This window comes from Acomys minous, assembly GCF_964271855.1.
Source record: "Acomys minous genome assembly, chromosome: 8".
NCBI lineage: Eukaryota > Metazoa > Chordata > Mammalia > Rodentia > Muridae > Acomys > Acomys minous.
Genome location: NC_140489.1, coordinates 46,534,802 through 46,560,093, shown reverse-complemented (window position 1 = coordinate 46,560,093; position 25,292 = coordinate 46,534,802). Strand labels below are relative to the sequence as shown.

The following is a 25,292-nucleotide window of genomic DNA, read 5'->3' as shown; positions in this document are numbered from 1 at the left end:
TCCACCAACAGTGATATAATAATAATAATAATAATAATAATAATAATAATAATAATAATAATAATAATAATACATAGACCCTCACAGAAGACAGAGCTTGGCAATACATGGGTGCATAAAAAAACACACACATTCACATAATCACAGTTGGTTTTTCGTTTGTTTTAACCTTTTATAGTGGCCACAGTACTTGTTGTGATCCTTCTTTTCTCCTTCATATGGCCATATTATAATGCAGTTCAATTCATTTGCTGCTGTGTATTCCACTGTGAGCTTCCTCTCAATTCTATCTTATTATAGCCATTTATTTATTTGCGTATGTGAAACGTTACATGCCCCCCCCCTTGTGTACTTGAGACAGCGTCTGGCTATGTAGAACAGGATGACCTCCGATTTGTAAATGGTTGTGATGGTTCATAATGACTGACACCCAGAATTCTGGATGACAAGTCTCAGGAGACAAGTCTCTGGGCTCGTCTATGAGGGATTTGCTAATTAAGGTGGGAAGGACCCACCCTGAATGCGGGTAGTAGCAACACGTGAGCTAGGGTCCCAGCACGAATAAAATGGAGAGAGCAAGCTGAGCCAGCATTCACCTCTCTCCGCACCTGACTTATGCCTGCAGCGCGACCCTCTGCACTCTGACTCTCGAGTGCCCGTTGCCGTGATTCCGCTGTAACGATGGGTGTTATCTTCAAACTGTGAGTCAAAATAACCCCCTTTCATAGACTCCTTTTGCCTGGGTCTTTTTGCCCAGTGCCTTAGCGGATATCGAAGATTGACACTGGGAAGTGGAGTCCTTGCCGCGATAACCTTGACCACGTGGTTCTTCGGCTTTTGGAACTGGTAGGTGAGAGGAATGCGGAAGAGTTTGCAGCTGCGGGCTAAAGAACTAGAGCGCTGCAAGCAGAGCTAATGAGCCGGTCTGGTGGGAGTTTGAGAGGTGATAATGCTGAGAGAAAGGTGGATGGTGGAGGCCTAGCTATACATAGGCCGTACCAGCTACGTTTTGGCAAAGAATGTAGCTGTACTTTCCCCCCATGTCCTGAGACTTTGGTTGGGGCCGAATTTAAAAGTGATTGGTAAAGGTACGATGACCACCCTATACGTATGGGTAGCGCCGTCCTGTAGGCTGGGGTCACAGACCGCATGAAAAGGAGCAGCATCGGGCTCTGCTTCCTGACCATGGACATAATGGATTTGGTGTGACCAACTACCTCAGGATCCTGCTGCCCTGCCCTGTGCCATGACCTCCCCTTGAACTTTAGCCAAAGGGAAATTTTCTTTCCTTAAATTGCTTTGCTTTTGTCAGCTGGGACTACAGGCATGTACTACTAGGCTTGGTTTTATGCACTATTAATTTGTTTTCCCTGATCACTACAGATGTTGAATATTTTTTCCAAAGTATTTATTGGCCATTTGTGCCTCATCTTTTGAGAGTCATCTCTCTGGTTTATTACTCCATTTGCTTGATGGAATATTTGTTTTGGCATTTAATTTTCATGTTCCTTTGTATATTGGAAATATCAAGTCTCTGGCATAAAATGGACAGCAAATTTCCCCATTTTGTAAGGTGTCTTTCGCTCTTGCAATTTGCCATGCAAAACCTCAGTTTCATGTATTCCCACTTGTCAATCATTGGAATTTTTTCCTGTGCTGCTGCAGTTCTTCAGACAGTCCTTGTCTATGCCGGTCTCATAAATTGGTTTTTATCTGTGTTTACTTCCGGCAGTTGGTAGTTTGGGAGTCTTACATTATTACCTTCATCTCTTTAGAATTGATTGTTTATGCCAAGTGTAAGGGATCTCATTTCACTCTTCTGGGCTGTTCCTCCGCACCATTAGTTAAAAGAAACTGCTCCTTAAATGTATACTTTTTGACCGTTTGTGGCTGCAGGCAGTTGCAGATGGCTTTAGATGGCTGTAGGTAGCTGTAGGTGGCTGCAGGTGGCTGCAGGTGGCTGTGGGTGCCTGTAGGTGGCTGTAGGTGCCTATAGGTGGCTATGGGTGCCTGTAGGTGGCTGTGGGTGCCTGTAGGTGGCTGTAGGTGCCTGTAGGTGGCTGTGGGTGCCTGTAGGTGGCTGCAGGTGGCTGTGGGTGGCTGCAGGTGGCTGTAGGTGGCTGCAGGTGGCTGTAGGTGCCTGTAGGTGGCTGTGGGTGCCTGTAGGTGGCTGTGGGTGCCTGTAGGTGGCTGTAGGTGGCTGTGGGTGCCTGTAGGTGGCTGCAGGTGGCTGTGGGTGGCTGCAGGTGGCTGTAGGTGGCTGCAGGTGGCTGTGGGTGGCTGTAGGTGGCTGCAGGTGGCTGTGGGTGCCTGTAGATGGCTGTAGGTGCCTGTGGGTGGGTACCAGTGGCTGTGGCTAGCTATAGATGACTACAGGTGGCTGTGGGTGGCTATAGATGGCTGTGGGTGGCTGCAGGTGGCTGCAGGTGGCTGTGGGTGGCTGTAGGTGGCTGCAGGTGGCTGTGGGTGCCTGTAGATGGCTGTAGGTGCCTGTGGGTGGGTACCAGTGGCTGTGGCTAGCTATAGATGACTACAGGTGGCTGTGGGTGGCTATAGATGGCTGTGGGTGGCTGCAGGTGGCTGCAGGTGGCTGAGGGTGGCTGCGGGTGGATTCTCTGTTCTTTTCTACTGGCTTGTGTTGTGTGGCCTGTTTTGTGCCAATAATGTTATTAAGGATCCATAGTACAATCTGAGATTAGATAGTGTGATATTTCCAACATTGTTCTTCCTGCTCGGCCTGTTTGGAGTCTTGGGAACTTCTGTATGAATCTTAGGATTATTGTCTACTTCTGTGAAGAATGTGATTGAAGTTTTTATAGGGATTGCACTGAACCTGTAGACTGCTTTTGGTGATATGGTTTTTGCAATATTAATTCTGCCTATTGAAGAGCATGGGATGTGGTGGTTTTCCATTTTTTTTTAACATCTTCTTCAGTTTCTTTATTCAGTGGTAACAGTTTTTACTTCAGCTATCTTTTAGCTTTTTGGCTATGTTTATTCTTGTGTTGTTTATTTGTTTATTATTTTGAAGCTGTTGTAAATTACTTTCCCCCTCTAATCTTTTTCTTAGAAAGTTTGATAATATGAGAAAACTGCTGGCTTTTGTAATTGCTGCTTGGCTGAAAGTACTGATGGGTTTTAAGAGTTTTCTGGCATAACTTTTAGTGTCTTTCAGTACGGGACCACGTCATCTGCAAATAGGGATAATTTGACTTCTTACTTATATTGCTTTTATTTCTTTTGTTTTTTAAAAATTTCTTTTTAAAAGACTTGGATCATTCTCTTATACTTTGTCACAGTGTGGTTGTTCATAGTATATAGAAAACGCCAGAGGACTTTATGCCGTCAGTCCATTGCCGCTGGCCGGATGACATTCTGGTGTTCGTTCTTCAAGAACAGTTAACTGTTGCAGCAATAATCTTGAATGCTAGAGAAATTTACCTTCCAGTTGGGTACTTATAAAACACTGTTACCCAGACTGAACCCACAGCTGTGAGATACTGCCAGGGTCTGTCCCACTGTAAAGCCATTAGGACTGATTGAGCTTTGTAAACCAGTCGCAGTGCTGCCCTGAATCGCTGTACTGAAACCTTGAAGCTTGGCTCCCACGCTTACACTTTATTACGCTTTATTGTCGTGTTTCTGAAATTCGGCTGCTGGATCTGGGTGGACAAATGCTAACACTGTGATTACTGCCAGTGCACAACTACTAGAATTACAAGGTACTTACCTTCCCCGTGGATCTGATTCAGAGACCAAAGTCGCCTAGGAATGATGACATCCTTGTCCAGCTTCAGAAAACCTGAAGCGAAGCCCAAGCGTGTACTGAAATGACTTGCCACTGGGTTGAGAGGAATTCCGTCTTAAGGGACCTGTTCATCCAGAAACCATGCCCAACAGCCTGGGCAAGAAGATCAGTAAAGGCCAATATGCTATAGTACATATTTTCTCATGACGTCAGGATTAAGAATCTGTTAGTGCCACAGACATGGTATTACTTACAAAGTCAAGCTCATTTGGGCGTTTCAAATTTCAGAGTCCATAGGAAGGGGCAGAGGCATAGTAAGTTTTTGTTTTTTATTTTTCTCCTTCTATTTTAATACTGGCTCCTTTTAAAGTATTGAAGGTGCCCACAAAATAAAATTGCAGCTAACATCTGCCTATGAGACAGACTGGCCATGAGGCATTTCTCCTTCTGGATCTAAGTGACGTCATTCTGTATAATTTCCCCACCCCACCCCCCAATTTCACCCATTTCCTCATACATTTCATTTTTCTTCACAGCTGAATAAAATTCCATTGTGCACGTTAACCATATTTCACTATCCATCAGTCCATGGACAGCGAGCTAGCTTCCATTTCTTAGTTGCTGTCAATGGCCAACAATGAACACACATATATGTTGGTATCTCTGGAGTAGGGAGTAGAGTCCTTGGGGTATATAACAGGATGTGGTATAGCTGGGTCAAAGGGTAGCTTTATTTTCAGCTTTTTGTTTTGCTTTGTTTTGTTTTTCAAGACAGGGTTTCTCTGTGTAGCCCTGGCTGGCCTAGACTCACTTTGTAGACCAGGCTGGCCTTGATCTCACAGTGATCCGCCTGCCTCTGCCTCCCGAGTGCTGTGATTAAAGGCGTGCGCCACTACACCGGGCTTTATTTTCAGCTTTTTTGAGTAACTCCCATACTGATTTCTAAAGCGGCTGCACTTGTCTACACTCCCACCCACCATGTATAGCGGATCTGCTTCCCCCACATACACACCAGAATTTGTTGTGCCATTTGTGATGGCTCATCTTCACTGTCAACTCAACTAGATCTGTGATTAACTGATGGCGAACTTCTGAGTACCTCCATGAGGGGTTTTCTTGATCAGATTATTTGGAGTGGGGTTTCCCACCCTAAATGTGCGCAGCAGCTTTCAGTGGCAGCCTGGATAAAAGATGAAAGAGTCTTTGCCTTTGCCCACTTGTTTTCACTCTTGTTGGCAGGTTCATCTACCTCACTGCGTTCCTTTGTGGATGTTAGGACCTAGATTTTGCCTCCCAATGTGAAATGAAGACTGGTGGCTCTCCTGGAACCTTCTGGGCCTTCAGCGCCAGATCGGGACTGCTTAGACATCCAGCCATGGGGACCGAGCAACTACTAGGTTCTTGGCCTTTCTGGTGTGAGGTGGCCATTGCTGGATTACCCAGATGGTGCCTTGCAAGCCAATCTAATAAAGACCCTTTCTGATACACATTCCCTCCTCCAGTTCTGTTCCCTAGAGAGCCCTGACCTTTATGGTGGCCTTTCTGACCAGGATGAACAGGATCTTTAAATAGTTTAGCTTGCATTTCCCTAACAGCCAAGGATGCTGAAGACCATTTCAAGTGTTAGCTTGCCACTTGCATTTCATCTTTTGAGAACTCTCTGCTTAGTTCTGAAGCCCACTGGTTAATTGGGTTGTTTGTTCTCCTGGTGTTTAAGGCTTTTGTTGTTATTGTTTGTTTAACAAGGAGTACCTGCGAAAGCCAGGAAACTAGGAAGAGGTGTGTGTGTGTGTGTGTGTGTGTGTGTGTGTGTAGTTGCGTGTGTGGTTGCCTTAAGTGATGGGGGATAGTAAGAACATAAGCAAGGTATAATTATAGAGGAGAGATGCAAATTATAGAGGAGAAATACTGTGGATGGAAAGGTTTAACCAAGGCGAGAGGACTGGGGAGGTGATGGTGTTAAGGGCGGAGGATTAACTTGGACAAAGACAGCAAAAAGAACACATGGGAAAGCCTGCTATCTTATAACAAAACATACGAAAGCGGAAGCAGGCTGAAGCCCTGCTGGGCTGCATGGGGCTGCTCCTCCAGGCAGTGTGTTACTAAATACAGTTCCCAGTTCCGGTGTGGGACGCTTACCCAGGAGCTGTAGGATACATTGGAAGCCTCTAGAGCAATACAGGCTCCCGCCGGTTCTCTTGGTTGCCTAACCAGAAATAAGAGGGTAAAGCCACACTGTAGAAGACACGGCACATCTTGGTTGTGTAAAGAAAGAGAGCTGAGCCAAAACTGTCCTCTCATCCCCTCCCCAGCTGGCTGGCTTTCAGAGCGCGGTAGCGTGTTGTACGGCTGCTGAGAGGAGCCGGCATCAGCTCTAAACAAGCCGTTTGCACCAACTCCTTTAAGGCTTGGGGAGCATTGTGGAAGAGGGGGAAGGCAGAATGAAGAGTTTCAAAGATGGAGTGAAGGGCCGGGGAAATGCTATCCTTTAGATAGATGCAACCCTTGCAATCCTTAACTCACAGTAACTGGTAATTTGTCCAGGTCCCACACAAGACTGGCCCTGCCAATCAATCACCAGTCATCGAAAGGGGAGGGGTCCGCGGGGCGTGCCCGGTACCACTGAACATTAATTGTGTACCCACCAGACTCCAGCTCCACACCCATGGTTACACAGACTGCACTGGTTAGACTAAGTGCTCCCCAAAACGAAATGAAGATGTGAAAAGAAAGGAAGACATAAAAGAATTGGCCTCTAGAGGGGGCTCGAAGGTTACAGTTTGTTAAGTAGTTTTAAAAAAACAACAAAACCCTGGTAAAGGACTCAGGCCTCGTTGATAGAGACTCACTTATTCGCATCTGTAACCCATGGAAATGCACCAGCAGGTGGAGCTGTTTCCTTGCAAATAGCCTTTCAGGTTTTTTTTTTTTTTTAAACTCATTTCTCTGCTCCTCCCGCCCCATTCCCCCCCCCCCCCCGCCCCCCATCCTTGCCTGGCAGTTAAAGCTGTCTATGAATTCTTTTCTCCTCGATCCTATCTACCTAGCAAACAAACACACAAACAAAACGGTTAAGGTACAGGGTCTCAAATTAAACCATGGGTTATTCTGAGTAGCTGGAGAGCCCACCCTCCAGGCAGCTAGCTTCCCGGATACAAAATCCCTGTGTTGTGTGTTAAAATCCTGGTACCGCTGTCAGCTGAAGCCTCAGAAACAAGCGTTGTTCTTGCCGGTTTCCTGCCTTGCGGGTGGCTTTCTCTATAACTGTTTCCAACAAACACCTGCAAGTTCCTCTGGAATAAAAATTCAAAGAACAGCGATGGAACAGTTCTAAATCCCCACCTCTTCTCTCCCCTTGGTCAAAGCTAAATTCACGGTGGTCATGAGGTGGCCTTGCCTAGATTTAAAATGTTCTGTGAAACCCCAGAGTTTGCCTCGGGTAGTCTTGGGGTCTGGTTGAGATTTGTTTTTTCTTTTCTTTTTTTCTTTCTTTTTTTTTTTTTTTTTTTTTGTCCTGATAAGAGTTGATTTACGGAGACTCTGGGCCCTGGTTGCACTGGCCACAGGCAGGGAGAGGCTGTCTTCCTTCTGTGTGCTAAACAAGGCACCATCTATAGGCTGCTGGAATTTTAATTTTTTTCTTTTAGTTGATTAATTTTGTTATTTGATAATTTCATATGTTTATAGTTTATTTTTATTTTGTTGTTTGTTTGTTTGAAACAGTGTCTCACTGTGTAGCCTTGGCTGGCCTGGAACTCACTTTGTTGATCAGACTGATTGTGAACTCACAGAGATCCAACTACCTCTGCCCCCGATTAAAGGCGTGTGCCACCATGCCTGCCTCTCACTGGAATTTTAAGTTGTTTAAAACCAGAGTCCCTGCTTTTCTCACATTAGCCTAAGAATCGTGTCCCAGAAAGCGGCCCACCGAGTGTCACTCTTACACGGTTCTTTCGTGTCCTCTACTGTCAGATGCACTGGCCAATTCTGTAGGTTCTGTTTGGGAAATATTTCCTTATCTGCTTCCTTCCTGCTCCCTACTCCTCTCTGATAATAGCAAGCTACAGCTGTCTCACCCGGAACATCCAGGTAGCTTCCCCCAGTAGCAATAATGGATGTGATTTGGAAAAAAGCAATGTGCTTTTCTCTCTCTCTCTCTCTCTCTCTCTCTCTCTCTCTCTCTCTCTCTCTCTTCTTCCCCTGATTATAACTGTCTTTTAAAAATGCAAGTCAAACTAACTGACTAAAATAAATATTAAAAAGTCAAGATCCGGTTCCTGACATTAAAAAAAAATAATAATAAAGAAAAGAAAAAGAGTTTTGCCGAGAGGATTTAAAGTGTGCCTTAGAGGGAGGCAAGAGATTTTATAAATGTTTTTTGGTTTCCATTTACACAGCAAGGATTGGCCCGGAAGATTATAAATTCCTGCCATAAAACAGGCAGTGTTTATTATATACCAGTGCTCAGCAGCAAGGCTGTGTGCAGTTCAGAAGTAAAGGCCTGGGATCGCGGAAGCCTGCCTGCCCTTCAGCCTGAATAAACCAGTGGAAGTGGGAGGGGAGGAGCTGCACAGCTGGGTGATGTCTGACTTTCCTCCCTGCAGGCTGGAGTCTGGAGATAGGCAGGAAAGTGGAAGAGAGGTTCCTTCCACTGGTCTCCAGGAAGCCTGCTAGGGGACCTTCTGGACCACCCTGGAGGGTGAGGAGATGAAATGAGCTCAGCAAAATGAAAAGGACAGTCTCCTCTGTCCCTCCGCCTCATCCTAACATCCCTAACACCCTCAGGATGCTAGAATACGGGTTGAGAGCCAGCAGTGCCCCTGTGGGCCTGTTGACATGGGGTTAGAGAGGCACTGGGGCCCATAAAGCCAGTGAGAGCTGAAAGGAGGGAGGCAGTCAGAGAGTCACGAGGGAGGACAGACAGTAATGTCTAACAGCTGCTATCTCAGCCATCTCCTTAATGAGACCACTGAGGACCGCCAGCAAAGGGGACAAAGGACACAGCTCTGGAGCCAGGGGACCCTGTGCGGTTTTGAGGACTCTTTCCTCCTAAATCTATGAGCCATACTCCTAGGCATGGAGCTGGCAGTCAAACTGCAGATAAAGCCCGTTTCGCCCTGGGGTAGATTTGAACTGTGTTAGCCTGAAGACTCTCCCCCGACCCTTTGGTCTTCCTGGACTGTGGAGGGGCTAGTGAGAAGGAGCTCACTAGGCAAGTCCGGGTCTCATTTCTGAACACTAGGGCTCTGGGGGTGACTTTGTTGCACCCTGATACTTGTCCATCCTTACCCATCGTAGGGCGCACACTCCATAAAGTGTGAGAACCCGATTGGCTCTCCTACCCTAACCCTACCGCCTTCCAGTTGGGCATGTCACCGTGGCATCCAAGGACCCGCATCTGAACTTGTCTTCCCATTGCCCTGACCCTAGACAGATTGTGCCTGTGCCTCAGTGGCACTCATTCCTGCCAGCCAGCCAGCCCCTTAGCCTTGTATAGCTCCAGATGGCTAGTTTCACTCCCCAGCCTCAGCGCTGTACTCTTGTTCTACTTCCTGCCAGAGCAGAAGTCTCCTGCCACACTGTTCCTTCCGTAACCCCCACCCCCCATTGAGATGTGCTGTTTCCTTCTTCCTGCATTTCCTCTTTGGACTCCTGAGAGTACTCTTTAGGCTGCATAGCTCAAACTATGGCACCAGTCAAGGACAATACAGGCCGTAAACTTCAAACCCCTACCCAGATCTAGCCAATGGACAGAACATTCTCCACAGTTGAGTGGAGAGTGGGATCTGACTTTCACACGTACTCTGGTGCTTCATATTTGACCACGTCCCCTGAATGGGGAGACCTGGTGGCACTCAGAGGAAGGATAGCAGGCTACCAAGAAGAGAATTGATACCCCATGAGCATATACAGAGGGAAGAAGACATCCTCAGTCACAGTCATAGGGGAGGGGAGTAAGGGGAAAATGGGAGGGAGGGAGGGAGGGAGGAATGGGAGGATACAAGGGAGGGGATAACCATTGAGATGTAATATTAATAAATTAATAAAATAAAATAAAATAAAAAGAAAGAAACAGCCTAGTGAGCACTTAGCTTCCAGGCCCTCTGGAGGCACAGTCTAAAGCAACAGTTCTCAACCTGTGGGTCACCATCCCTTTGGCAAACCTCTGGTTCCAAACAATTCATGACAGTAGCAAAATTAGAGCAGTGAAGTATCACCGAAGAGAACTTTATGGTTGAGGGGTGGAGTTGAGGAGGCAGTCACCACAGCATGAGGAACTATATTAAAGGGCCACAGAGTTTGGAAGACTGAGAACCACTGGTCTAAAGGTCAGGTCAGGAGTCTACACTTAATAAACGCTCTGCAGGTCCACATGGGGAGCAGCCAGCCTGCAAGCTGCCAGACCAGGAGGGAGAGGACAGACGGTTTACCGCCATAAATGGAAGGAATTAACTGTGTTGTTTTAAATTTCTCAAACAATTAGCACAGAGCTGATGATTCAGACACATTTTATGTCTGAATCTATAGATGTTGGCTCTCCTGCCATTGCAAGCACTTCTCAGTAGCAATTGGAGGCTTCAAGCTTGGCCATTTGAATGCTATTATGAGCTTCAGTATACGAAGTAAAGAGGCAAAATTGAAAAAGCTTGTGAGCATCTTTTCACTGCAGAGGCACCAGCAGTTTTTCCCCTTCAAGCCATTTGACTCCACAGTCTAGTGCAGAAAGCTCTCTTCACTTTAAAATGAGGTCCCCACTGGATCCCAGCGACATCTGCTTTGTTTCCTCTCCTTCCTCTCAGTTCTCCTGGGCCTTGGTGCGAAGAGCCATATCATCAACAAGATTAGTGTTTCCGGATAAGCCCTGTCCTCTGGAACCTTCTTCTGCTCATCTATTTCCTCATCACTGTTGTGGAACAGTAGGCAGGCGTCTATGAACCAGGCAGATGCATTTTCTGGTCCATATCATGCGCTTGCTCATCAAGCTAAGCAGATTTGTGGAACACCATGGCTATAACTCTATGATAGAAATCTTCCTTTTATGTTATACTATGGATAGTGTGTGTGTGTGTGTGTGTGTGTGTGTGTGTGTGTGTATGCGCACGCACACACGCACGTGCATGCATGCATGTGCATTTGTGGGTGGGTAGGCCCGAGGACATCAGCTGTCACGCCTCAGGTACTGTCCACATCATTTTTTGAGATAGGATCTCCCACCTCCTTGGAGTTCGTCAAGTAGGCTAGCCTGGCTGGTCAGAGAGCCCCAGGCGTCTGCCTGTCTGTACTGTCTTCTTTAAAGCCGGGGTTACAATTGCATGCCACCACACACAGCTTCTTTTTTCTTAGTGCAGTGGAGCTCAGTTCCTCATGTTCATACACACAAACAATCTACCAACCATGCTATAATCCCAGTTCCTACCTTGAATATTTTAAAATCCCTTTAGTTAAGCAGTTTTGTTACCAAGTAAGATTGTACAAATATATGCAAGTCTCTCATCTCAGGCCCTAGGAAACAAGGGTCTGCTCTCTATCCCTACAAATCAATTTGCAGTATCTAGAATTACAAACAAATGTTATTATACATAGGTATGGTTTTGTATCTGATTTCTTTTGCTCATCATTATATTTTTTAATGTAAATTCTTTTCGTTTTACCCTAGCCTTTTGTCTTCTTATTGTTCTAGTTTTTTTGTTTTTTCCTTGTTGCTGTCATAAAATGCTCTGACAAAAGCAACTTCAACGAGAAAGGGTTTATTCTCATTCACGGTTCAAGGGCGCAGGTCCAGGTCATCAAGGCAGGGGAGTCACGGCACCAGGAGCTTGAAGCAGCTATTCACATAGTCGTCACAGTGAGAAAACAGAGAGTGATGAATGAACTGTGAATAAAGATCAGCTCCTTTTCCCCATGTGTGCAGCACAGGATCCCATCTAGGGAATGGTGCTACCCACAGTAGACAAGCCTTCCCACTCGATGAATACAGTCAAGACGACATTACCACAAGCGTGTCTAGAAGCTCATCTTCCAGGTGATTCTATGTCCTGTGAGTGGAAACTTAGTACTAACCATTACGTGTGGGCAATCTTTTCAGTACCATTACCACACCCTGAGCTCTTAAACCTGATGCCTTAAGCTTGCTCCATATATTTCCATCCCTTCTGTCAATATGCATACGTAGACCCGAGACCCTGGGTGATTCAGTCTGCAGAGCTCATTTTTACAACATAGGGTGGAGCAATGTAGACAGATGGCTTTCGAGTAGCTAAAGGATAACATTCGACAGCAGTAGGTAAGCATTCCTGTAAGTCGGACAACACAGAAACTCCCAAGGGGCCTGTCAATGGTAACATCATTTCAACAGTGTTTGCTGCTTCCAAATTCCATCTCATTTTCCTTAAAGAGGATTAATGCTTCATAAAATTTGGGAATCCTTCCGGGCAAGGAACTTTGGGACCTGTGGAAAAGATAGCGGTGTTAGTGATGATGGAGAGAGAGAGAGAGAGTGGTCAGGGCAGTTGATGGTGATTATTGGGATTGTGATGATGGTGTCAATGATGAGATGACGGTGGTGATGATGGTGAAGATGACAAAGATGGGAATGATGATGAAGATGCCTATGATGATGATGATGGTGATGATGGCCATAATGACAAAGGTTGTTAGATGTCAGGGATGATGATGATGATGACGGTGACAACAAGGACAATAGTGATGATGAGAGTGATGCTATTTTCAACAGTATTCATCCCTCCGGGGAGAGCTGACGGTATATAAAAGTCCATCTTTCCATTGTGCTTTCCCGTCTGTTTTCCCACTTTATTTTTTACCACCTCCTGTGAGATATGCATTATTATCCTTCACATTTTAGAGGAGGAGCCCGAAGCCAATGCAGTTTCCCAACAATTTTCAAAGCACCCAACTCGCTCTTTATATTTCAGTATTGGTGAAAATCAGCTATGGGCATTTTAGTGCATAAAACCCACCAATTTTTCATGCTTAAAATAAAAGCACATTTCCTTCATACCAAATTATTTCTAAGCCTTTGAGAGAGTACGTTGAAGTAGGTTACCTTGGAGGTATTTCCATTTCGTTGTCACCAGTGTTATTCTTAGGTGGTGAGCTGAGAGGGAAGATGAAAAAGCAGATGATGTGTATTCTGCTTATTTTACTTTAAAGTTGGAAATGCTGGCCCCCTGGCTTGGCCAGTCTGTAACAGTTTCAGGTCAGAATGTGGGAAGAGGCAGTGGTCAGGGACAGTGGGTCCCCCACTCCTGTTCAATCCACCTTGGGCCATGATTTAGGCAGGTGCTCTCAGCTCTTGCACAGTAGCCCATGTGCCATAGTGTGGCCCTAAGGGTCCTGACAAAGTTCCTCTAACATGTTCCTTCTTGCCCTTTGGCTCAGGGGTACTGACGCCTTCCTCTTATTTTACCATCCCTATAACCTGGCTGTGCCATGTGCTCAGTATTAAGCTATCCCATTCAGCTCCTTAGCCTGCCTTTTCCGTCCTGCTCTTTGGTCCTAAGCTTGAGACTTTGCATGTCCCTTTTACCAGCTATTCTTACTTGGTTTGTGGACACAGATTGCTTCGAGGTGCCTAGAAGGCTGGAGGAAGCCGGAGGGCTCTGTCTCCTCCCTTCGCTTGCTCCTCTTGTCCTGTTCCTCTCAGCAGCCACCCCTCCCTGATAGTGGTGCAGGACTCCAGTCTCTGGGCTCTCTTGGCATTCTCTGTGCCACCCTCACAGTGCTGCTGTCCACACTGGTAACAGCAGCTTCCCCTGTCCTTCCGGGGCCTGAGTCCAGGATCTGTGTCCCCTTTTTGAGTTCTGGGCTGTAACACCCAAAGCGTTGCTCCCCAACCATGGGATGTTAGCTGCTTTTTCACACCTTTTCCCAGTTTTGTGTGCCTGTGTGTGTGTGTGTGTCTGTGTCTGTGTGTGTATGTGTGTGCGCGCATTCCTTTACACATTCAGATCCCATTCCTCCACCATTTTTATTATGCTGAAAAGTAAGTAACAGAATGTATGAAAACTACGTAACAGAATGCAACGTCTTCCCATGCTGGTGGCACAGCTGGGGAGTATTAGCACGTTCGCTGTGCGCCTAGCCTCCAGGACTACTCTGTCTCACAACCCCAAACCTGGACCCATCAAACACCTCCCGTTTGTACCTTCCAGCCCCCTGGACATCATTCTGTGTCCCAGTGCTACTAAGTTACTTTTCATGCACCATATAAAGATCTCCAACCACTTAAAATGGAATCTTTCTACCTAATTCAGCTTATTAAAATAAGTGGTGCCATTTCTGTTTTCTTGAATGCTGGGTTTCTTAGGTTCAGGGGTGATGACTACTTCCTGTTGTTGTCAGTGGCCAGTTGTTTTACCATTCTAAGAGCCTGCTCCTACTTTGTGCTTGTATTACCTAATATTGAGATTAATATTATCTGTTCTGTCTCTGGACCAGACTGTCCAGCGACATTAAATAAATTTGTATACATATATAAATTATCTATAAATATTTATACATTTATGAATTAAAATATATAAATTAAACATATTTATATCTTTAAAACATAATAAAATATAGTCCTGTTTTAAAATAATTTTCAGCTAAATACTTGGAATATGCTATCTGATTCATCTGATTCCTGCTAGGATCATGACAAATAATCTTATGGAATTGTTGGTAAAGAAGATTAAATCAAGATCACGGTGGTGGCACACACCTTTAATCCCAGCACTTGAGAGGCAGAGGCAGGCGGATCTCTATCAATTCAAGGCCAGCCAGGTGTACAGAGAGAGTTCCAGGACAGCCAGAGCTACACAGAAACCCTGTCTCAAAAAAAAAAAAAAAAAAAAAAAAAAAAAAAAAAAGAAAAAAGAAAAAAAGAAAAAGAAAAAGAAAAAGAAAAAGAAAAAGAAAAAAGAAAAAAATCAAGTTAAAGTGATTGCAAAGCTGAAACCACAAAGCACTGTATCGTCTACCGTTGCTGGTGGCGGTGGTATTCCAGATGAGACTATATTAGAAGCTTCCCACATCCCCAGTGTCCCTCGAGGCACCAAGTCTGCAAGAGAAAAAGAACAAACAACTAAGTAGCTACAGCTCTCATTTCAACAGACCGTTTGTGGGGCAGAAAGAAAAGCTACGAGCAGAACCCTGTCTCCTGCCCAAGAGAGGATGTGGGGAATACAATTAAAAGCCCATATCCATCTTCTCAAGTTAATGTAGGGGAAGAAGCCAGGGCGTCTGTGTCCTTAAGGGATACAGATTCCAGCTACACCAAGCAGACTCCAGTGCCATTTGTCAGTCCCCAGCCCTTCAGTTCTCACTTAACATGAGAAATAAAGTTGCTTTTCCAGAGTAGGAAGAGCCTGGAAAATCCCTGACCACCAGCCAGTTTATAAACACCAGGAAGCCATGCCCTGGCCAGAAGTTTCCCTGGCAGGGTGTAGGGCGTCCCTGACACTTCCCTTCCGAAGGATGAAAGGAGAAGCAGTGGGCTCCCCAGGAGTTGTACATGGTGCGGGGATCACAGGGCGTGGAGATGGAACGCGGTCAGGAGATACTGGCATAGACCCAGTGAGGAGAGCCTTGGTGAGTTGTACATTTTGAAAAAGTATTCACCATCGACCCCCACCTCAAGACCAAACAATGTCCAGGTGAGACATTAACAAGTGTCCTTAGCAACTGTTAATGAAGAAAGCCAGGCTATCTTGGGCAGGATTTTTCTTCCTCCAAGGCTGGACTAGTCTCTTTGAATTCAGGGGGAACCTGAATGTTTAAAAAGAAAAACCCTCATGTGTGTGAATGCTGTGACTAGCTACAGTAAGACAGGCACACGTGAGTCGGCAAATGTCCAGGCACTGTATGAAATCCAATAATGTCTGCAGGATCTGTAAGTATGGGTGGGGATCTGGGACATTTTGTGGAAACTGGCATGTAGGTCACAAGATCCAATGTCCATTCTCTAGTTCTTCCCTCATCCCAAAAATCATCTCTGAAGGACATCTGTGGGGTTCATGGATGGTGCCTCCAGGGGAATTGGCTTGGGACTCGCGAGGTGGAGCATGTTCAGACCCTGGAAGTCTCAAACTTAAGATTTAAAATCTCATCCTGGGAATGAAAGGTGTGGGACAAAGCTCCCTCCTGTTTCTGTGCCTGCCTCAGGAACACGTGACACAACCCCCAGGTTGTTATGGGTGGTCATCGCGTGGCCACCTGGAGCTTCTGCCGTTCCCCGGCTGTGAGTCAGCACAGATTGCTGCCTCTGGCTCTTGCGCTGCTCCACCCACTGTAGAGCCCATCTGCGGAAGTAAGGTGTTGGCCGTTCCAGAAGCATCCGAAGCATCTGTTCCATTCGCCAGAGTCAGGTCGGGCCTCTGTCGCCACCTGACTCAGTTTGCTCCCTGAGCTCCTGCTGCTAGCTGTTCCTCAAGCAGCTGCCCAGCTCACCCGAGTCATGCCTGGCCCGCCATCCCCGCCTGACTTGATTTTTGGAACCCTGAGCTCCCCACTGTCACCTGACCTGATGATAGAAAATCTTCTTTTCCTGTACCCGTGGCTTAACCAGAGATCTTGTGGTGTGGACCTCATTCTGCATTCATTTGGGTCCCCTTTTCTACCAGGAGAGTGTAGGCGGCTCTCCGCCCTTCTGGTGGAGAAGCACACACTTCTGACCTGGCGGAGGCCAGGCCTCCCTAGAGATGCAGAACCCCAGACATCAGGACTTGAGTCTCTACCAGCATCCTGATTGATGTGCTTCATGACCCCAGTCAGTGAGTGGTCACTGAATGGAGTATCCGCAACTTCCAGTAGGACACAGGGAATTCGTTCCACCATGAAGCTGGCTTGAGATGAGGAACTCTTTTCTATTTGCGGGATGTCCGTTTTCACAGTGGTCTCGAAATCAGAGATTTAACACAGGGTTGGAAGGTTGGTAAGTGCTGGCCTGGTTTTCCACCTACAGCCTCCTCCTATAGTGTCATCTTTAAAATCATAGTCTTTCCCCTTCAACTACTCAGTGGAAGTATGATAAAAATGAGAATAAAGAATCATATCATGAACTGATAGTACTAGTTTTGACAGCTTAAGTATGAGTCAGTCACCTGCGTTAGCATTTAAATCATTAGAAGAGAAAAAGACAAGTTGAGGGAGAGAAAAGTAGTTGGATAGTGTCACGAAGATCATGTTGAAAAGGCACGGTGAGGTGAGTAGGTCAGAAGCAGCTTTAATGCCTTTAAGATGACATGATGGGTGCGTTTAGAGAGATGGGTCAGTGGTTAAGAGCACTAGCAGCTCTTGTAGGAGACCTGGATATGTTGGCTTACAACTGTCTATAATAACTTCAGTCCCAGGGGACCCAACACTCTCCTCTACCACCTGTGAGTACCAGGCACACACACACGGTCATTCACAGACATGCACACAGGCAAAACACTGATGCACATAAAACAAAAATGATTTTTAAAAGATAGAATAACAGGGTGGGGCTTGCTAGATAGGTTAATGTTAGAGCACTTGCCTAGCATGTGGAAGGCCCTGAATTTCCTTACAGTGCTATAGAAAAACAAACAAACAAAGACAAAGTAATGAAAATAAGTAATAATATTGCAGGAAGGAGCGATTGTTCACTTACTATTATCCTAGTCTTAGTTGGAGTTATTTTCTTCTACCACTTTGTTATGGCCACTGGTTAGCTAGAGCATTAACATGCAGATAGAGTTATTTAGATGAACCATATTCGAGTGATTCCAGAAGGCACATTTTTTCACATCCCAACATCTCTGGGGATCAGTTGATGGTGCTGGCCAGGCTCAGTGGGCATGCAGTTGTTAATAAGACTCAGTCATGGCAGCTTTTTTTGTCATCCCTTCAGCTGAACTGAGTGTGTTGAAAGGACAGTAGGACTTGAGTTCAATTGCCATTTAAAAGGTCCTCGGAAAGATGACACCGTGATTTGACATTGAAAAGAAAAATATCACTTCCCTTGCAAAAACAGAGCAGCAGGGCTTTAATTGGACATCTGCGAAGCAGATATGCATGCTCGGAGGAAGGGACATATCAAAAAAAGCTTCCCAGAATCCAAAACAGGAAGAGCCATCTCTTAGGAAGATGTAGAATAACAATTAATAAAAAAATCAATTTATTTTAACCCTGCTAGCTTCAATAATGAAATAAGATTTATCTTGCAAGCTTAAAGCACTGGAACTGGGCAGATATCAACCCTCTAAGCTGTTTAGCTATCTCTCAGCTACACAGCCACGTTACTTGCCAATAAGTCTTCCTTTCTGAGCTGGATCTCCCTCCATCAGGCCATGTCCTCTTTCTCCATCTTCTCTTCCTCCTCCATCATCTACCCCATCTCCTCTCTTCTAGTCCTCATGATCTCTGGACCCCTAGCCGGAGAAGCTAAACTCCACCTACCTCTCTTCTGCCCAGTCACAAGCTTCAGCACCTTTACTAGCCAATCAGGGATAATTGGGGAACATTCCTTATATCACATGGGTACAGGAGGTAGTGGTTCAATATTCACAACAATGCCAATGACAGGGCAGTAACCAGATCTCAGGCCACTGAAATCAGCATCAGAAAACACAGTGCAGGAGACCCTCCCTCCAACAGGTAGATGAGACTCTCGTTTAGGTATGCAAAAAGGTTGGTTACCACAAACCCAGCCAGGTGGCAGTAGAAACTGTTTACAACCTGGTGAGTGAAACATGCCAGCAACCAGAAGCTGGTCTGACTGGAGGACCATGGTTGAGGCATCACAACATGAGGCTTAAAAGGAAGTATTTTCTTTTTCTTGGTGGTATATGAGAAAGCATGTTTTACAAGCTATAAAAAATGGTACAAATGTGGTACTATAATATTCAGGAAGCTATCACCATTTCTATAGGAAAATGATGAATGACAGTCCTTTTCCTGAGGGCCTCCTTGCTGAGACTGACTGCAGAGTTGGCACCTAGTTACCCGGGTAGTACAAACCTATAATCCTTTGTGCCCACATCATGAATGCATAAAGAACCTGTCCTCCTCTTAGACAGAAACTCAAGATCTACAAAACATCAAACAGACAAACCTAGAGATCTCGATTTAAGCAAAAAATGTTGAGTTTAGGCATTCTTCTTAAAAAGCAGCCAAACCAAGCTACATTTCTCAAAAGTTTATCATCAGTCGCAGTACCTCACAACACAAAGACTGTGCCTTAAACCAAATCTGACTGGTAAATATTTAATTATCTCCAAGATTACACCTTTAAATTTGCCAAAGATGACTATTTCATGATCATATTAAATTCTGTACAATCAATTATTAATGTCTCTAAGAAAACAAAAAGACCTGACATTAATAAAAGCACCAGCAAATTAAGTGTTGCAAATAGCTACGTCTCCGCCACATTTCAAACAAAGAGAGCAGGAAGGAAGAGAATACTAACTAATTATTCAGCCCACCTGTCATACCCTGACTTTCCTTGAGGTAAATTAAAAAAAAAAAGTCCTAGACATTTTTCTACGGTGTGCATCATAATTATTAATCTAGGCTCCTGGGCAGGGTGCCATGAGCCATGCCTCTTTGCAGGCAATGGAAAGTCTTGGGTAGCATAAGCTATGTGGTGACGCCAGGATGAGAGCTAGCCTCTGAGTGCTGTAGATGTACTAATACGTTCATATTTCCCAGGAAGATAGGATGAAGGAACCATCCGTGAAGACTTCGGATCTGTTGTGTCCTTGGTCCCTCTTAGAAAATGAAAACTTTAGGTGATTATATTCCTTCAGCAGGAGGCTGGGCAAGGAGCAGTGACAACTGATGAGGAGACTCATGAGGGACCGGACACTTAGAAAACAGTGTTTTGATACTGTCTTGGTTTGGGGACTGGCAGCCAAAATGCCCCTGCTCAAAATAAACAAGCAAAATTCATTGCATTCCTGCACCATCCAGGCCTACTCTGTCACTTTGAACAGTGTTTTTAAGTGACAAAGCCCAGGCCCAATCCATTTAGTTGTCCTGTCTCTCTGACTGGGCCAGAGATATTCTGTGTGTGATAAGATTGGGGTTTCAGAGGCTGCTCTCACTGTTTCCTGTAATTTGAAAATATGGAGAGGCCAGGCCTGATGGGCTATTCTTTGTTTCCATGGGATTTCTCTAGTTCACAGGCCTGGCCTGGAGGACGAAGGTGCTCAGCCTCTGGATGTCTTTCACATGAGACATCTCGGAAGATAAGAGTGTCTCAGAGTCCAGCACAGATCGGCATTTGTTCAGGAGCTTGTTCAAAACTGATGCCTGGATCAAGCACAGGGGTGTTTGTCAGGAGGTCTGGGGTGGGGTCTTGGAATTTCTACAGGATAGAGGATTGGAAGTGCGTTTAAGGAACAGATACACCTACTGTGTATTTGCAGGTGATTTTAAGAAAGAAGTTGTAAAGAATTTAGTACTCCAGATGCTGAAATGGAGGATGATAAAAGATAAAGAGGTTGGTGATGGGATGAATGAAATGATGATTGAAGAGAAGAACTCCTTGTTTCTCAAATGTTCTGACCTTCCTGTGTCCAGTCTGCTGCATCTGAGTCTTCAACTTAGTTACCGAGGATGGCCTGAGAAATGAGCCAGGAGCCTTCGGCTTCCTTGGAGGTGTGCTACAGGGCTAATAGCTGCCTGGGTCTCAGCAGCCCTACCACCTCAGCATTAGCATTTTTTTTCTACCCAAGGAAGAGTATGTGATGTGATATCTGGGCCAAACCTATAACCAAGATTGGTGTGCCAAGCTGTGCCTTTCTGAGCCCCTGACCCTACCAAGGCCATGTATGCATGCATTAGCGGTCTGATGAAGAGTGTCCATAGCAACAGTTCTGCATCCATTCATCTACCCAGCAAATACCTGATTGTTTACCATGTCCTCAGCACTGCATTAAAATTTAAGGGTATAGGAGACACAGTTCTTCTCCTTGAGAAGGTCTCCTGTTTGTCAAAGTAGATTTGAAGTTTCCACCAGAGAAAGAATTGGAACTGCATTCGAGGTTTAAGAAACAGAAAGAATGGCATGGAGAGCCACATCTTTGGAGGTGATCCTCTATTGGGTAGTGGCAGATAATCTGTTTATTTAAAAAGTGATGGAGATGTTGAGTGGCCAAGGACATACCTACCCACCTATCCAACATAACACCCAGAATCTTGATTTCTACAAAAATTATGATCAAATCCATTTTTAAAATCTATCAGTTGGTTGTTCAATGATAATTTTAAGTGCTAAGAGGTAGGAAGCATCATGGGAGCTCATGAAAGGATGCCTGGTTTGGGATTGGACATGCAGCAAAGCTTTCTTAAGCAAGTAACAAACTGGGACCAGTACGTGCTCCAGCAAGGTTAGAAGGAAGCAGGTAAACCTGTGGAGGTTTTCTTTCTTCCTTATTGTGTGTGATCTTGAGAAGTTTTCTTATCCATAAAAGATCAGAGCTGGCCAGGCTGTGACAAGAGTGAAAAGCCGTCTTGTGAAATGTTACGTGGGACAAATTATCATGGGACACACTGCCTGGGAACTCCTGCTTGCTCTTTTGAAAACTGTCACATGGTCTTGGTGGGTTTCCATCTGGGATGCCCTCAGCCACTCAGAGGGTGCTCTGTGCTGAGGAAGCCGGCATATGTGCCCTGTTACTGCTATCCAGATGTCCTATCCAAGCTCTCCTGTAAACTCAGTCAGAAATGTGTGCTTTTCCATAGCTGCCAGGTCTCTAGGAAGGAGCAGCCTTCCTAGTGTCTGAGGGTACCATCACTTTGAGTTACTCTTTCCATTTTTTTCAGACTTAATGGATCGTAGCCCATTCTTTTTGTTTTGTTGATTTAAAAAAAAGATTTATTTATTTATTTATTTATTTATTTATTATATATACAGTATTGTGTGCCTGAACACCAGAAGAGGGCACCCGATCTCATTATGGTTGGTTGTGAGCCACCATGTGGTTGCTGGGAATTGAACTCAGGACTTTTGGAAGAACAGACAGTGCTCTTAACCTCTGAGCCATCTCTCCAGCCATGTTTTGTTGATTTTTGGAAACTATATCTGAGACCAGCAGCCACCTTTAGATAAACATCCAGTTTTTATAACCCATTAAGCCCATATTAATAAAATCTGCAGACAGTGATGAATTGACCTGGGATTTGGTGATTGGTGGCCTCACCAAAATGCAATCACATCTCACATTTGTTTAAATTTTACATATCCTGGGTTGAAATGAGACAGGTCTGCCCATCCTGTCCGTGTCACCTCCCCTTCTTAAAGGCAGGCTGACCCCTCACACAGTTTCTAGATTGAACATAGTATCTGCCCTCAAAGCAGAACTTCTTCTCTGCAAGAGTTCACAAAGCAGTGCTCTCCCAGGGCACACCTGCGTCTCCACGTTAGCACGTCTCCTTACTTACAGAAGGTGGGCTAGGAAAAGCTGTCTGGGGCTCAGATAGCCAATGTTGACTTTGCCTCTTGTTAGCTGTGCAGCATCACACAGAATGAGCTTGGCTACAAATAACAGAGAACTTGAACAGTGCAATCTTACACAAAGAGATTAATTGAGTCAGTCAGTCAGTCAGTCGGTCAGTCAGTCAGTCAGTCAGTCAGTTAAACAAGAAAGCTGGAAGTAGAAAGTCACCCCCTTGGTTGAGCCACAGCTGAATGCCGCCGTCTAGCCCAGGTTCTCCACGTCTCTCTTTTCTACTGTCCTTAGCATGTAGCCGTTTTGTCCACGTGTTTGTGGCTGTATTCCAAGAGATGTCCATGCCCGTCCTGCTCTACACCCCATGTCCCCCTTTGGCAGGACGAGCAGGGCAGGGGACGGGGTCGACATGTGCTCCACTCTGTAAGAAAGCAGCTTTTAAAGGGATTATCTTAGCAGACGCCACTTGCCAGAAGGTCGTCATGTGTCCACTTCTAGATGCAAATGAAACCAAGTCAATGAGTTTCTTTCACCTTGTAAGATAGAGAGCACCAAGAGAGAGGGCTTAGAAAACCCCACGTGGTTAATCAATAGGCTGCTTCTGACATGAAGTCTGTGAACGATTTGTGGGTCTTTGGATGTCAGTTTCCTCATTTAGAAAACGAGGTGCCTTAGTCAGAACCTAGATGGCTTCTGGGGTCCCTGCAGTTCTAATGCATGGCTTCTGGAGCTGGGGTGTGCACACAGATCACTTGGAGATCCTGTCAGAGCGTGCTGTGATGGACAAGGGTTTGGAGCCTAAGATTCTGCAGTTCTAGCAGGTTCCCAGGTGACGGAGAAGCTGCTGGACAACGCTTGAGCCTATGAGCCCTTAGACACCTTTTTGTCACTAGGCAGAGCCAGCTTAAAACAGTAGCGGCACAGAGTCCTTAAATTGCCTAAGATGATTTGAATTCAGAGAGCTGTCCTGTGCATCAACATATGTACACATTCTATTTTTTTTTTCAACATCTGAGCTAAAGCCCCACTCTTAAGGAGATTGTAAGTAGTTACAGGGAGGAGAGGATCATGGGAACACGTTTCCATCTTAGTTCTTGTAACAACCTTAGGGAGCCAGTGTGACTGTGTTCGTCTCACAAATAAAGGACATGAGACTCAGACACGGTGGGGTCAGATTCCTTTGCAAAGGTTAGAAAGCCAGCAGATGACAAGATTTAGGTTCTAACCCTGGTCTCTGATATTAAAGTCCATGCTCTTTCATTTCACAGCATTAACTCTTGCTGAGCCCCACCTGTCAGAGTCCCTAAGGATAAATGCTAAGTGAGTCTCAGCTGAGTAATGAACACTTTAATAGAAACCTGTCTGCACCGGGTGTCTATAGGCCCGGAGGATCCACTCCCTGCCCCTTTCTGTGTCTACCGGGGGTACTGACTGCTCCTGGGGCTCTGGCCTCCAGCTGGGTCTGGCCAGTAGGAAGCACCTGTAAGAGACCAAGGAGATGGAGATGAGCCAAATCATCCTGAGCCTCCAGCTTTACTATGGATCCCTAAGTGCAAGAGTTAAACAAGGGGGTCAGGGTCAAACCAAACAAAGGTGGGTTGCAGGAATAAAGCGCTCATCTTAGGCTGGACTTGAATTCACTGGGAGAGCATTTGCTGCAGATGAATGAGGTGTTGGCTTTGAGTCCCCAGCACTGGAAGATAATAATGATTAAAAAAAAATGGTAATAAGTAATGTTCACATTGAGTGCTTGGGTCGATCCTGTCCTAAGCACTTTATTTGAACTAGCTCACCTCCCCCCAGCCCAAACAGCCTTCATCATCCTTGTAAGGGAGAGAGGGAAATTGAGACATAGAGGGTTGCAGATGCAGTCTCTGGCCACACAGTCTCCAAGTGGCCAGAATTTGACCCTCTGTGGTCTGGCTTTGAGCCTGTCTTCTGGGCATCACCCTTTGCTCAAGATAAGACTTCCAGAAGCTGTTGGCTGTTTTCGAGCAGGGATGGAACTGAAGGAAGTGATACTTAAGAGAGAAGTAGGGGGCGGGCGGGTGTGTTGGGGGTGGGGGAGGGGAGTCCAGGAAGCTTTGCCGAGCTGGCACGGGAGCATGCTCAGCTTCTCATGAAATGGTGGGAGTCTGTCTCGTAACTCCGGGCTCCCCTTCCTGCCCGATCCTGGGGCTGGTTATGGGAAGTCTGTCTTTCTTATTCACCTGCCCCAAGTCAGAATTCGTGTTCCTTCATCTCAGTGAAAGGAAAAAGGGAAAGTGGTGAGTTAAGATGACTTCTTTCTGAATCAAGATGGCTGGCCACTGTCCCAATTGTCATCGAACCCAAGTTGCCTCCTTTTCACAATCAAGAGATTCAGAGACAGACTGTTAGCTGTTAGCTTATAGGAGTCTTCCATTATCCACTGGGGATACATCCTAGGACCCCCACTGGATGTCTGAAAGTTCAAATAGTGCCAAACCCTAGAGAGTCTGTGTTTTTCCTGTGCATATACACCTGTGGTGAACTATGATTTAAGCATAGTAAGTGACTGACAGCAGTAATTCAACAGAGCGCTTCTAACAATTAAGTCTAATGCATGCTTTTAAATGTGCTGCTCGTTTCTAGAATTTTCCATTTACTGTTTTCAGATCGCGTTTCACTGTGGGTAACTGAAACCATGAAAAGTGACTGCAAGTAAAGGACACTAGTGTATTGATCGGAGACAATTAATTTTAGCAGCTCCCGTTGTCTCTCTGTCCCTCATCTAGACAGCAATGGTGGTAACACCCGCCTGACACAGGCTGTGGTCTCCACTGCACAGTCACAGTATTAGTGAAACAAAGTATATGTTTACAGATATGAGTAAAAACCACTTCCTTTCCAACATGAAATTGGAATAAAGGCATTACCCAGTAATCCTCCTTTTTCCTTCCCTGCTTTCCAAGTATTACTGTGAAAACTTTCAAAAATACATAAAAAAATAAGGGAGTGTAAAGTGTACCATCATCATCATCATCATCACCACCACCACCAAGATGTGACAGTACCCACCAGCTTCATGCATTTGTCTTATCGATTTTATTTTCATAGAAGTATTTTAAGGCTACCCCAAATATCAAAAGTCAAATCTCCAACTATCC

The 25,292-nt window shown here is 45.4% G+C and overlaps 1 long non-coding RNA gene across 1 annotated transcript in view; it reads left to right on the top strand.

Annotated features, from left to right (window-relative positions):
• Positions 1 to 449: 449 nt before the first annotated feature.
• LOC311602822 overlaps positions 450 to 25,292 on the top strand; it is a 71,205-nt gene continuing 46,362 nt past the window's right edge. The window contains exon 1 of the long non-coding RNA XR_014780860.1: positions 450 to 846. This is a non-coding gene — a long non-coding RNA (uncharacterized lncRNA). The remainder of the gene's footprint in view (positions 847 to 25,292) is intronic.